The sequence below is a fragment of the Coenobita brevimanus genome, chromosome 80 (genome assembly GCF_032717465.1).
Source record: "Coenobita brevimanus isolate Jiangsu-jjx chromosome 80, ASM3271746v2, whole genome shotgun sequence".
NCBI classification, from domain to species: domain Eukaryota; kingdom Metazoa; phylum Arthropoda; class Malacostraca; order Decapoda; family Coenobitidae; genus Coenobita; species Coenobita brevimanus.
This window is the reverse complement of record NC_137033.1, coordinates 4,734,959-4,749,305: the sequence shown is the minus strand read 5'-3', so window position 1 is coordinate 4,749,305 and position 14,347 is coordinate 4,734,959. Positions and strand designations below refer to the sequence as shown.

The following is a 14,347-nucleotide window of genomic DNA, read 5'->3' as shown; positions in this document are numbered from 1 at the left end:
CGCCATTTTGATCTCTGTTAACTCTCGCTCCATCTCTGAGCTGGTTGTTTATCTGTTGTCCTAACCTGCTCACATCCTTTTTTATGTCTTTATTGTAGTGCATATACCCTCAACTTTCGTCAGTTCTTTTATACAGGAAGCCCTTTTTTCTCTCTCCATGTGACACCTAACATAATCCTTTCTAATCCTCTCTGAGCACTTCCAAGTTTACGTTCCAAGGATTTTGTTAGACATCACGTTTCCGATCCATAAATGAAAACAGGAAGGACGCACTGATTATATGACCGTCTCTTCTGACATAACGGAAAATGTTTACTCTATGCTTCAAGTAGTGTATACAGTATACTCAGTTTAACAAAAGCCCTCCATCTCCGTTCAAATTTTCGCCTGATTTTCACTGTGTTGGGCTAGGTTAGCCTGGACTGCCTGTCCTTGGTATATGCAGGCCTCGTCCGCAACACATTCAAGTTCTCCTATTTTTACCGGAAGGGCGTGAACATACGTGTTCAATGTGATTTTCGATCTCAGCGTGAGAGATTAAAAATACGATCATGATACTTCCCTTATCATACGGATAACATGGTCATATTTTGTGACTGTTCTGTGGTTAGGCTAGCTAGAAAAAATAAAAACTGTTTCGTTCAATGCCTCACACTAAGCGTTTTCACTGAGGTGTTCGGCAGATAAACATCACGAACCCCTAATTTCTCAAATAAGCCAGAACTTGAAACTTGTTTTGGCTAAAATGTTTAACTTATAATAGACTTTAAAACACCCTAGTGCTGCATGTCGGGTTTCTCCCAGCCTCCTTTGATGCGACAAATTTTTCCTAAATAGTTCTAGTTGTAAAGAACATAAACTGTGGCTTCTGGTTATGAAGAGTTAAAACTAGTTCTGACTAATTTCGGATTAAAACTTCGGCCGCTATTTAAATAAGAGAGAGAGAGAGAGAGAGAGAGAGAGAGAGAGAGAGAGAATAACATAGCGGTTCATCCTCTCATGATTCTATAATTCTGTAAAACCGTTCTCCATGGGTATACCACCACCACCACCTGACGATCACTACGGTATCCCACCCCCATCCCTCTCCATCTTTCTTGCCCTCTCTCCTCCTCTCTTCACTTCCTACCCACTCCTCTCCCCCCCTCCTCACCACCACCCATGGAGCTAAGGCGCCGTTACTGTCCTGGGGGTGGTGGCGCAGGGCAGGTGTTGTGTCCTAACTGTACTGCCCCGGCAGGTTGTTACCCTCACTGTGCTCTCTTTTTAATCTCTTTTGCTCCCCCTTCCTCTTGTCTCGCCCTTTTTACTCCCCCTTCCTCTTGTCCCGCCCGTTTTACTCTCCCTTCCTCTTGTCTCGCCCTTTTTACTCCCCCTTCCTCTTGTCCCGCCCTTTTTACTCCCCCTTCCTCTTGTCCCAACTTCTCTGGTACCCTCCTTTGTTTCCATTTTCATCTTTCTCCTTTGTATCCTTTCCTCCTTTTTTACTTTTCTTTCTTCATTCCGCTTCCTTTTTTGGAGCACCTTTCCTCTTGACCTTCCCTTTTCTTTATGTCCTTTTTCTCATCTCCCTCCCCTTTTAATCTTCCATGTTCTGCTTTCCCTTCTAAGCACTTCCTCCCCTCTTTCCTTCCTTCCTTTCTTATCCTCGCAGCTCTGAACTATATATATTTTTTTTTCGGGGGGGAGGGGGGAGGCGGGGACGGGAGGATTTTTTTTTTTCGGCATGTTTTTTTTTTATGTGAAGAAGAAGGAACCAAAGGCCATGAGCCCGCAAAACTGTTCCTTCCAAGAGAAAAACAAAATACAAGAGAGAGCCAAATTCAAGATCCATTCATTTCGAGATGCCTGGACACACTGCGTTTGAAAGACTGGAGATCATAGGAAGCAGGAAATACAGACAGAGGGAGACAGTTCCAGAGTTGACCTGTTGCATAAATGAAGGACTGGGAGTAACGGTTAACTCTTGCATTAGAGAGTTGGACAGAAAAGGGGTGAGAGTTTGCTGCTAGACGGGTGCTACGCGCCCGTCGTAGAGGTGGAGGAATGCATGCAGACAGTTCAGAGGAACAGTGACCATTGAAGTAGCGATAGAAAAGAGATAAAGATGCAACATTGCGGCGAAGAGACAGAGGTTGAAGGGAGTCAGTAAGAGGGGGAGAGTTAATGAGACGAAAAGCCTTTGACTACACCCTATTGAGAAGAGCTGTATGTGGGGAGCCTCCCCATACATGAGAGTTGTACTCCACACAGGGGCGGATAAAACCCCTGTATAGAGTCAACAACTGTGCAGGGGCAAAGAAGGAACGGAGTCGGCTTAGCACACCCAATCGCTTGGAAGCAGATTTTACAAGAGATGTAATATGATCTTTCCAAGACAAGTCCCGAGCAAATGAAACCCCAAGCATGTTCAAGGATGATGCAGGATTAAGTTGAGTATTATTAAACATAAGTGGGTATACCTGTGGAAGATTTTGTCGGGTTGATAGGTGCAAAAACTGAGTCTTTGATGCATTAAAAACAACCAGATTATTTTCACCCCAGTCAGAGATACGAGCCAAGTCAGACATTAGGTGTGCCATAGCCTCATCCCTTGCTTGTTGAAGTAACTGCTGAGATGGACGTTGTGGGAATCGAATGGAAAGGTGAAGGGTGGAGTCATCAGCGTATGAGTGGATAGGGTTAGATGTACAGCTTAGAAGGTCATTGACGAATAAAAGGAAGGGAGTTGGTGATAGGACAGAGCCCTGAGGAACACCACTGTGACAATACATGTATAATCAAATGAAATAATGAAGAATCGTAGCATTAACTTTTTTGCAGTAAAATAAAATTAGCTACAAGAGGGGCGAAGCATCTTCGCCATGAAACATCAAATGATCCAATCATGTACTTTATGATACGTCACACCTCAGAGTAATGAGATTCAAAATGGCTGACATTCGAATGTGCAGCTTATTTACCAAAACTGAATTCAAGCCACTGAGTTCTATAATATGGAGAGGCTTTCTCATGGGTAGGACCACATAGTTTATTCAACAGCCGCCAAAGGCCCAGGTCGGCGCTGATGTTTATCTACACCACCGACCCCCACGTCATTTGAAATTAGCCGATGAATTCGGAAAATATAGTGCCATGGCCCACTGCTCAGTTTATGTAGGCAACAGTGAAACAGAAACAGCAAGCTAAGAACAGTGATCCAAGTGCATTTCCTTGGTAGGGGCGACGAGTGGTGGTGTTTCAATGTGGCGGCCAAAGCTACACGCTCGTTGCGGAGATAGCCTCTCCATATTATAGAGCTCAGTGATTCAAGCTGATCCTGTACAAACAATTTCACTGTTACCGTCCGAATCATTTTATATTTTCAAAAACGAATTGCTGAAAAAAAAAATGTACAGTATATGGTGCTTAGACGACCGAAACTCGCTTACAAAGTTTTTATATGATTTATGTACAAATCTTAAAGTCAAAATCACTATTATTGTAATTCACTTCTCGTCACACCATGACAAATGCCAATCGGCTGAAAAGATCTACCCCAACGGTGGTATGAAAACGACTTAACCAGATATATTAGTGTGGATAGCTGCCACCTTCGTGATGGAGCCGGGAATTTCAAAGACTGATGGTGGATAACTGGACGTAACATACTGGCCCCTTTTAACCAGCATTCTAATTCACAGTACTGCATTTACTTTTCTTCCCTGTTCCGCTTTTGTATCTAATTCATCCCATTATTTATAGTGGATACTGAAGTTCTGATGATGACAGTTATTTCCAGCAAAGTAGTTTTCTTTTCTTCAGGTGATGTATTGTGTTGGCGTCTTCCCACCGTCTGTACTCCAGCCCGAACAAGTAGCGTCTAATGTAATCAGTCTGCATTCATCTGATGGAACTGGCTCACTCCCATAACTTGTATACTAAACTGTGAAACTCGATGAGCCTTAGTTCCTTAGTTTTGATTTAGGAATGGGTCTCCTTGGTTACCCTCCAATCACCTGAGCTGAAAGGGGCTAGGGATTTCTCAAACTGGGACCCATGGGCCCTAAGGGGGCCATGGTAGGATTTTAGAGGAGCCATGGCGGGCTAGTGAAAGTAGTAAATCAGAGTGTGTCTGCCTTACACTCGGGTGAGGGGGGCCACGTGTCTAAGCTTTTTCCCTTGCTCCCTCTCACTCCAGTACATACTCACTACGTTTTGCTGGACCAATGAGCTGGCAAGAAAAAAATATATATGGCTCAGTGGGGTCACTTAGTATGTAAAATGCAGAAGTGAGCTTGTTGTCGACCAAACCATATACAATGACCTATTCGCCTCTATTGCAGGGATTCTTTCAACAGACTTAGGACTGTATACAGGGTGCAAGTGTGTCTCCCTCGCTCCCTGCCCTCTCGGCCACTACCCTAGTTCGCGCCTGCAGATGTAAGTTTGTGAGAAATATCTACTGCTCTCGGTACATTATGCTAATGTTACTTGGGAGATATTTAATTGATATTAGTACTGTACAAGCCGAAACCGGTTGGACGTGGACCCAGATATGAGATATACGTTATCAGTGACTTAACCTCGAATCAGTCGATTGACTGAAAGCGTTCACTAAAAGCAAACAGTGTCATCCATTCCACTGGTACGTAACAAAATATGCATTCTGACTGTTAGTTGTAAGCATTAAAATAAATGTAGAGCAACAAAACATATTTTATTTTTCATTAATTGTGGGGAGCCTGAGAGAAAACTGAAGAGGAGCCACGAGGATGTGAAGATCCCCACAAGTGGAGAATGAAGTGAAAATTTTTAGAAACACTGAGTTAGAACAAACGCTCTACTGGGTCCGCTGTGGACCAGTGAGGCGGCAAGAGGACGTTGGGTAGACCACCCCACTTCATGCTCAGGGTCGTGTGAAGTGTGGGAGATTCTGTAACACCTCAATATCCTGCTTTATAGTTTTTAGTAGAAACTTTGACATTACTGAAACGCTATATAGGCTATAAGAAATGCTAAAGGGTAATATGCAAAATAAATCGCAATGGAGAAGGTGCTCTGAAGTCTCCATATGCCACCTAGAATACTCCCTCAGCGTTAGGACCCATGCTCCAAGAAGAGGCAATGTCTCTTTTTTTTTTTTCAACCTAACCAAACTTAATGCAACTGATGTCGCTAACATCAGTATCACTTTTACGTCTCCTCATCAGCACCCCCACTCCAGTCCTCCTTTCTCTGTCCATTTCTTCGACCTATCGCTCTCTGTACTATTTTATGCCTCCAGGACAATGATGTCTTTCACATTTTATTCTCATTACTGCCATGGGATTCAATTCCCCTTAAGAAAGGCTCCTGGTAAAGGGTTATTTTTGTTTTTTTCAGCTCCCTTGCTCTTTTTATCACTACCATGAGTCGTACCGGTGCTTCCAACAATATCTGTAACCCGACACACCGGCATTGCAAAAGGCAGCAGCCAGTCTTTTACAGAGTAGAACTAGAGGGGCACTGAGTGGAACGCATCTCTCTGACAAGGGAAACGTAATTTCCAGACCACTCTTCATAATGGGGTAAGTTTTCTCATCACTAATTAGGGTTTCACAAATAATGTTTTCCGGATCCAGAATCTGTAATACGATCCGGATCGGTCCCAAAAGTTAATCGATTGTTCCCTGGGACATGGGCTACCTACCCACCAAATTTGGTCCACATCTCACTTTTACTTTTTGAATAATCCTGCCAACAGACAAATAAACAAACAAACAAGGGTGAAAATATACTTTCCCTGTCGGAGAGAATGAGCAAACTAAATGTGTCCTCAAAAAATCGACTTTCTATTTACCGCTTTTTTTTTTTTTTTTTTTTTTTTACTGCCGGGAATTTTACAACGCCCACTTTCACAGAGCATGATACCCTCGTCCTGCCTAACCACCTTACAAGTCCGACCCCTTTTCCTTTCATCTCCCGCTTCATCCTTTTTCTACAACTGTCCATATCAAACATTTAAGAGAAATCTGCCACTTAACACCTACCCAGTGCTAAAGCCACGCCTCATACAACGTCCATCCTCACGGCCTGTACTCGTCCTGCCCAGCCTCACCATACATCACCACCTTAGCTCATCTTACCCGCTTCTTTCAGCCCATCCTACCTCCCTTACACGTCTCCTCTCTGATTTACATATTACTAGCCTGCCTGCAACGTCCAGCTTCACAAGGTATATACCATATACCCCGGCATGCCTCACTAATCATCATTATCCTAGTCCACCCTGCCCAATCCCCTCCATCCTACTCTCCTATCTGTACCGACGTGAAAATAACACACACACACACACACACACACACACACACACACACACACACACACACACACACACATATATATATATATATATATATATATATATATATATATATATAGAGAGAGAGAGAGAGAGAGAGAGAGAGAGAGAGAGAGAGAGAGAGAGAGAGAGAGAGAGAGAGACAGACAGACAGACAGACAGACAGACAAATAGATAGATAGATAGATTGACAGATATTCTCAAATATCGGTCAACCGATAATGCCCATATTCACAGGATCGGGATTATATTCCCACCGTCTTATCCCTGCTCAGCATCTCAGCCTATCCAGCCTTCCGTGCATTTCACACAGTCCAGGAAAACCTGACTCGCCAAACCGACTAGCCTAAATCAAAACCACTGCACTGAAAGGGTTGATTTTTTGCACACACTTTCATGCATATCCTAAAATGATCTGTGTTAACTTCAGTAGAACCTCGAGTTACATAAGAACATAAGAAGAGCGTATAACTGTAGTAGGCCGGTTGGCCCACGCTAGGCAGCTCCCAGAAGAGTAACTGAACTACTAGAATGAGATAAGGATAGCGAGAAGAAGGATAGGAACTGTCACAACCTACAGTAATTTAAAAAACCATTGCACCGATTGCGAATATCTTTGGACCATGCCTTTACAGGCACAGCAGAATCGACATAGCTACAGCTGCTTATATACTGATCTGAGCCGTAATTATGATGAACTGAAGCGACCTGACAAGTTCCAAAATTACCTAGGCTAAACTGACTGTCATAAGCCTGAAGTAGACTACTCGTACCTGGAAGTGAACATCACTGGAATTAACTGAATGATGTGGATGAACCTCAGTTGCCTGAAATGATTCATACGACTTCAACAGACCTGAAGTGAAATTGTTTGGAAAGACTGAATATCACGACCCTGAATGATGAAGAGTAACAAAACTGGAGCTAAATGATCTTTAAGTGATCGACCCAGAATGGAAATAGCTACGTTACAGTACTTAGATGAGCCTTAGTGGGTCTATGAGAGCGTGTTTCATCCTTCAGATGACGTTGAGTGGTTCTAAATGCACTTCGAATTGATCTTAATGAGTTTGATTGTATGTGAAGGGCCTGAATAAACAAAAACAAAAAAAATGAATTCACCTGGCACATACAGTCTGAGTTAACATAAGAATAAAAAAGGTTGATATGGCCTAAGACAATGGATGTAGCATTTACTTGACAGAATCGACTTCAATGGCCATAAAAGAACCTAACTGGCCCGAGTGGATATAAGGAGCATGAAGGGACTTGAAATAACGTGAACTACCACCTGCACTACTCTCATTACTAATCAGGCCACGGTTATGCCGGCCAACGAGTTTGCAATAGCTGACGTTTGTGACATGCTGTCTTAAAAGGGTCACGACAGAAGTACTCGTACATGGTCGATGAACAAGCGGTGTGTCATTTTACACGGACCGAGTAGGCCTTAAATGGCTGCTTTCACCAGACTCCTTCATAACCCACACTCAGGAGGTGGGGGCGACAGTGCTCCCACCCATTTTAACTACTTCATTCCTAAGACGCACTTTTGTTTTTTACATTATTCTTGCAATATCCAGACGATTTAATCCAGCTTCGGTGTGACTTCTCGAACCGATGGGGTTATATGCAACCTTCGTGAGCCCATTTAGTACTAAGATGTTCACTTATTCCCAAAAAAGAACATCTGGTAGTAGCAAAAATAAAATAAAAACGATCTCGGACTAAAGGGGTTACCCATTCATATCATTCCTACCAAACATCCGTCAAATTACAGGGATCGCATTCTCTCACTCCCCTTCTCCATCACACAAATTTCACAGCAATCCATGTGACCATCTGCTAATCGTCAAAACTGCTATCGTCACTATCATTTCTACAGTTTTTACTCATCTCTGTCAGCATACGCGTTGAGTTAGGTATATAATAATTATTACTATCATCTGCATATACCCGTGCTTCGTGCAATAAGCCGAATTCTTGCTGGCAAAGGAGACTTCGCAGTGCCTCTTCCGTCACAAATATTACTTTCTCTTGTATGTTATATATATGTTTTTAATATCGACACAGTTTGCATCAGTAAAATACAAGAGGATCATTGGATGTGATCTGCAAAATGAATCGCTGAGGAAAAGGAGAAGCGAAATCTCCCAAGACTACAAGAAATATGACCCTGTGTGCTTCCATGGAAGATTAGGCAAAAGGAAGTTAACATTATACATTTGTCAGGAGAAGCAGGAGGGGAAATAGATGCACTATCCTCCACCTCTCCCCCTCACTCCCTATCCCATTCTGTGATGTATAGCAGCTTACCATCTACACCGCACATGCGCCAGACCTTCCACAATCCTTCTCTGTCTCCTTTGTCGTATGCTTTTTCCAGATCTATGAATGCCATAAACACTTTATAGTCCTTCTCACAAGCCTTCTCCATTATCTGTCTTACCACAAATATTTGATCTACATATTCTCTGCCACTCATAAATCCACCCTGTTCATAACTCACCAGGACTTCTGATATCTCTCTTTCTTGCTCTGTAATAATTCTTCCATATATCCTCCCTACCACACTCAGTAAACTTATGTCACGATAATTCTTGAATAGGAGAAATGTTAGGAAAATGAAATTTTGCACAATGGTAGACTTTCCCTCGGGCCAGGTTTCAGGCAAGGTGGGTAGGACCCATAAGGCTACCCACCCAAAAGTGTTAGGCATGGACTTTTTTTCTTTTTAATCTAGGGACACGAATTTTTGCACAATGGTAGAGCTTCACCCTTACAGTGAAGGGCGCCCCACACAGGTGGGGGGGGGGGTGGTCTCTGCCAAAGTTTTTATGCATGACCAAAGTTTTTAACCAAAGTACATGATACTTTGTATATTGGTAGATGGTCACCCCTTGCCGTATTTTGAGAAAGTTGGAACCACCGAAGGTAACCCCTCAAGGGGGAAGGGGTGGTCCCCAGCAGTCACGGCAAAGCAATTTTGCACCGCTGTAGTTTTTAGGCTAAGAGGTAGGTATTTACCCAGGCCACGTTTTAGGCAAAAAAGTGGAATCCTCGATGACCACCACCAACAGGAGGGGAGGTCGGCCACTAGGTGGGACAATGCCATATATATACTGTATATATATATATATATATATATATATATATATATATATATATATATACCTAAGAACAAGAAATTATGCACAATGGCAGATTTTTACTGAAGCCACATTTTAGTTATGGTACACCCAAAGGTCACTTCCCACGGGGGAGGGGGTGGGGGGTCCTGGCCAAAGCGGATAGGAAATTAAAGGACCTTGAATTTAACTCTGTTATTTTGTTTTTGTTCTTTCTTGGAGGGAACAATTTGCAGGCTACTGGCCTTTGTCTCCTTCTTACATTAAAAAAAAAAGAAAAAAAGAAAAAGGAAAACGACACTGCATACTGGCAGACATTAGCCCCATCCACGTTTCTGGCTGGATGGAACCTCCGACGATCCCCTTCCCCTCCACCGGACTGCGCTCTGGGAAGACAATGTCATAGTTTTTAGGCAGGTACACTAAATTTTGCGTAGTAGTAGACGTTCACCCGGACCAGTGTTCATAGATGGAAGGACTCCCGGTATTCGCCCCTGTCCCCTCCCCCGTAAAAAAATATTTATTTCCATTTACAACACTGAAGAGGTGCGTGCGCTCTCAAATGTGTCCTTTGTCATCTCAGTAATAGTCTCTGCAGTTAAATTAAATTGCTGTAGGGTCAAACAGCTTGCAGACTGGCACTGTAGATACAATTTACAGTGTGACAGAAAATGCATTTATGTGTATCTGTAGAACACACGAGTTCCTATGGTCGCATACTGGACCTGCCGTGCGGTAATCTGAAGCCTGACTCCAGAGACGGTACCTTGACTGTTCACCTGGAAGAAATTCCATTTTTTTTCTTTAATAATTACCTCCACAAACGAAACTGAATGGAGGTTATGCTTTCACCCGTATGTTTGTGTACCGTACTAGATATCTCAAAAAGTGGTTATCGGATATCAGTGAAATCTGGTGGATAAGTGGGCAGTGGATCTACGAGTTTATGAGATTTTCAGGTGAATCCGGATCCAGATGCAGGAAAAAATAATAAATTTTACTGGCTTTGACAGAGGTATGCAATCTCGAGGACTGTGTAATAGAGCAGTCGAAACCCGTAGAATTAACTGAATGTGAGATCGTAAAAGTATTCGTCTGATAGTAAAGATTTATGACAGCATTATTCAAATTTTATTAGCGTTCGTGGAGGTATGGGCTCTGAGTTCTTTCTAGTATACATATTTTCAGTATTCGGTAGTCCTTGTTAAATATCCTTAGTTAATGTCTAAGCACTGTACTCTCCCTACTCTTGATTGTTCTTACACCATCATTCACTTTCATAATATTCATCATGAATATTCATACACCTCTTGCTCAGTGTCATAATTATAAGCCTGCTTTGGCTTACCATTACTGATGCACACTGCAACTGACTGACTGGGCTTTACTGCGTTCAACAAGTCGTGTAGCTCTACTATCGTTGACAGGAAGTCACGTTACCCTACTTAATGATGAGCCACTTACTTACCGTATACTTCGATTGTACTGTGAAATCCGAGATGATCAGCTTCACTTATTGGCTTTGGTTCACATTCCGCCGGTGTAAACGCCGCGCGTGAAATTAGCTTCATGAACTACGACCATATTAACTAGCAAAGTTCCGTTCTGTTTTCACGCTCGCGTATAAATTTTACAAATTCATTAAAAACTTTTAACCCCCTGAGTCGAGTAACGAGTTTTCTTTGGTGTACCTCCACTCAAATTTAGCCACATTGGCCGAAATCTTTCGAACTGGAGGCGTTAGACAATGTTTCAACGTTTTCATTACTAAACTGAATAAAATTATCTGGAGACAGAAAGAATAAACTGTCACAGGATTGGGTTAATATATTCTAGCATAATATGCTATACCTGTTGGTATACTAATGTGTGTGTCACTTGCTGATACAGCCTTCATATGAGTCTTCGTGAACAGTCCTACTAGACGGTATACTGTATACGTCAGCAACAGTAATGTTAACATGGGATGCGCACAATTAATACTTGTACGATTAACATTGTATCGAAAATTATTTCATCCATTAAACTACCAATCTCTGCAGTTAGTCACAAACGTTTACAGCCAACAAGACATTCTTACTCACCACGTCGATATATTAGTGGCTATTCGCTACTGTTCAGCACGCTCAATCGACCAGGAGCCTACAACGTGCCTCAGTTACACCTTCCACCACAAACGTCCGAGATCGACTGTCACACTCACCACTATAGACTCGCTCAGCCCTGCACGCGTAAGATGCAGTTGCCAGACACCACCCAACAACGCTGTCAGAAACATTCCTGTTTTATTTTCGATGGACCTATACTGGAAGCTACGGTAGTTTTACAGCACGTCATGAGAGGGTGCTCTAATTAGAGAAGCCGAAGCCGTGGTTACCTGTATTGTGATAGAATTCTTTATTTTATTTTATTTTATTTTATCTGCTTTATATTGTTTAAAGCTGGAAGCCTGAATAGTTGTTCTTCCAAGAAGAAAACAAACAAAGAACTAGATTCAAGGTCCGTTTATGTCGAGATGCCAGGACACATTTCGTTTAAAAGACTGGTCTGTGTTAGCAAAATATTTCATGAACGTCTGATCGGATTTGGACCAAATATAGCACATACATAGTGTGTCGGCCTGGAAAGAAGTGGCTTGATTTTGGTCCTGATCAAGTTAAGGTCAATATGATGGGTCAAAGTTGGAGGTGCGTTCTCGTGAATGTCCAACCCGATTTGGAGCATACTTGACACGTATACTGTGGGGGAAGGGTTGGGCAGCGATTCGTTTTGGTGCAGATCAGTCAATGTCAAGGATATGGGTCAAGGTCAAAATTCAAGGTGGCGCCAGAGTTCTTCAACCAATGGATGCATGGAAATTTCATATACTCACTCACGCATGACTGGGGTCTACCCCAGTGGTATTTTACTACTATCTGGCTGAGTTCCAGGTTTTATCTTCAATATTCCCAGAAAATATTTGCAATTTAGAATCACCATATAAGAAATTTTTATCTTATTGTTTATCTGAACTTACAAAATCAAAGGCCACTCCAGCATTCATAAAGACAAAATAAAACTCTAGCACGAGGTGCATCTTGTTACGCTGTGTTCACGAAATATGAATTTGCTGGACACTGCACACCTCTGGCTACTTTTCTTGTTGATTTGTGGACAAAACGCACATCTGCATCTTTTCCTGCAAGTTTCGGATGGATCCTAACTGTTTAAGGCCTCCGGTTGTCGCGTCCTTGAAACATATGTACCCAGCTCCATTCCCAATTCAGCGAGATATATACGGCGTACATGACTTATTCTGCATGTAGGCTTACGATGGAAAAACTTATCTGTATAGTACAAGTGCGTTGTTGCAGACAAGATCAAGCAAATAGCACCACACTACCACATGCCATCGTTTACTCCTGTGTTTTACTTTACGGGTGCCAACCCGTTCGTCCAAACAATCGATCACGCCTTTGGAGGTGTTCTTGTTGTGGATCACCTCGGGTTTCTTCTTTGACTCGTTTACCACGTCTGAAGATGTGCTGAGTTGACAACACAAATAAGTTTTCGTTCTGCTTGGCCATATAGGATACAAGTCGTATCTGGTCTTCAGTGTACACGAACGTACTGCTCTACAGTTCACGGTGTTTTGCGTTGTGCAGCTCTTTTGGAACTTAACGGTTTTGACGTATTGTCCCCACCAAGGACGGAGTGTTTCTCAGAAAATTCTCTGGCCAATTTGATGCTGGTGAAAAAGTTGTCGGTAGTAGCCTAATGTTTCTTCCTGAGTTATGTATAGGTTTTGACAACTTCATCACGACGTGTGTCCCCAGCTCGTGGGTTCTTTCTTCATAACGTCCAGTGTACAGTACATCATAATGTTAGGCACGTACAATGTTTTTGCATCAGCAAGAATCCAGAACTTGAGTCCATATTTGGCCGGTGTGGAGAGCATGTACCGTATGTATCTGCAGCAACCTCTAAAGGGTTGCAGATGCTCGTCCACAGTGACACATCTATGCAGTGTACCGATAGCACATTTGGGAATTGTGTGTAAACCCATTGAAGAAGACTCACAGCCACTAATTTGTCTCGGACTAGTCAGCTGTTTTGGATAGCAGGGTTGTTGAATCGCAGGTAGCAGCAAAATTCTTCAAAGCGATTCACATACATTGTCTTTGAGAAAACTGGAGGGCCAGTAGCTTAAGCCCATTGAGAACGTCCAGACTGGTTCTTGCTTTTGTACACACATCTCAGTATTCATATCCCAATATACACCCTCATTTCATCTTTTGAGGTCTACTCCAAGAATCTGCTTTCACTCCTTTCCCTTCACGGTTTGTTTGAGTGTTTATAGTTTCATATATCACAGTATCAAAAATGAGATCGAATGCTGATGATGGGTTTTCAGTGATCCCCTGAGCAGCATACCCAGTAATTCCAGCTCTTTCCTGCATTAAGCGGGTATCACACGGGGACCCAAGAACGTTGTATGCAGCACAAAATGGGCGTCCAAACTGAGCTAGGACGTCCATTCCCTATCACATGATGGATGTTCACGGCCACCTTCTTGTTTATCTAGTTCACCCCACGCGACTGGGAGGTCACTTGTTCCAACTCCCCAGGAGACGTCGGGTTTATCATCAACAACAATGGACGTGAACCAGCTAGTGCAGCGTTTCTAAACCTTTTCCGACCTCAGCACCCCCTGCAGTAAGGCCACACAGTCCAGCACCCCCCATCTGGTAAATGGAACTACAGTTGCTACAGTGCTACAGTTACTACACTACTAGAAGGATAAAGTGAAGTACCTATCTATCTATTGCCAGACGCCATAATCCCGTATGGGGTGGCCATTTGACTCTGAGTTATTTGTTTTACAGGGAGGGGCACTAACCCTCCACCAACCCACTTG

The 14,347-nt window shown here is 42.8% G+C and overlaps 1 protein-coding gene across 2 annotated transcripts in view; it reads right to left on the bottom strand.

The window, feature by feature from the left end:
- Rab23 (RAS oncogene family member Rab23) overlaps positions 1 to 11,626 on the bottom strand; it is a 189,340-nt gene extending 177,714 nt beyond the window's left edge. For both annotated transcript variants that reach the window (XM_080279846.1, XM_080279847.1), the window contains exon 1: positions 11,535 to 11,626. The gene's annotated coding sequence lies outside the window, so the exon portion shown is untranslated. The remainder of the gene's footprint in view (positions 1 to 11,534) is intronic.
- Positions 11,627 to 14,347: the final 2,721 nt, after the last annotated feature.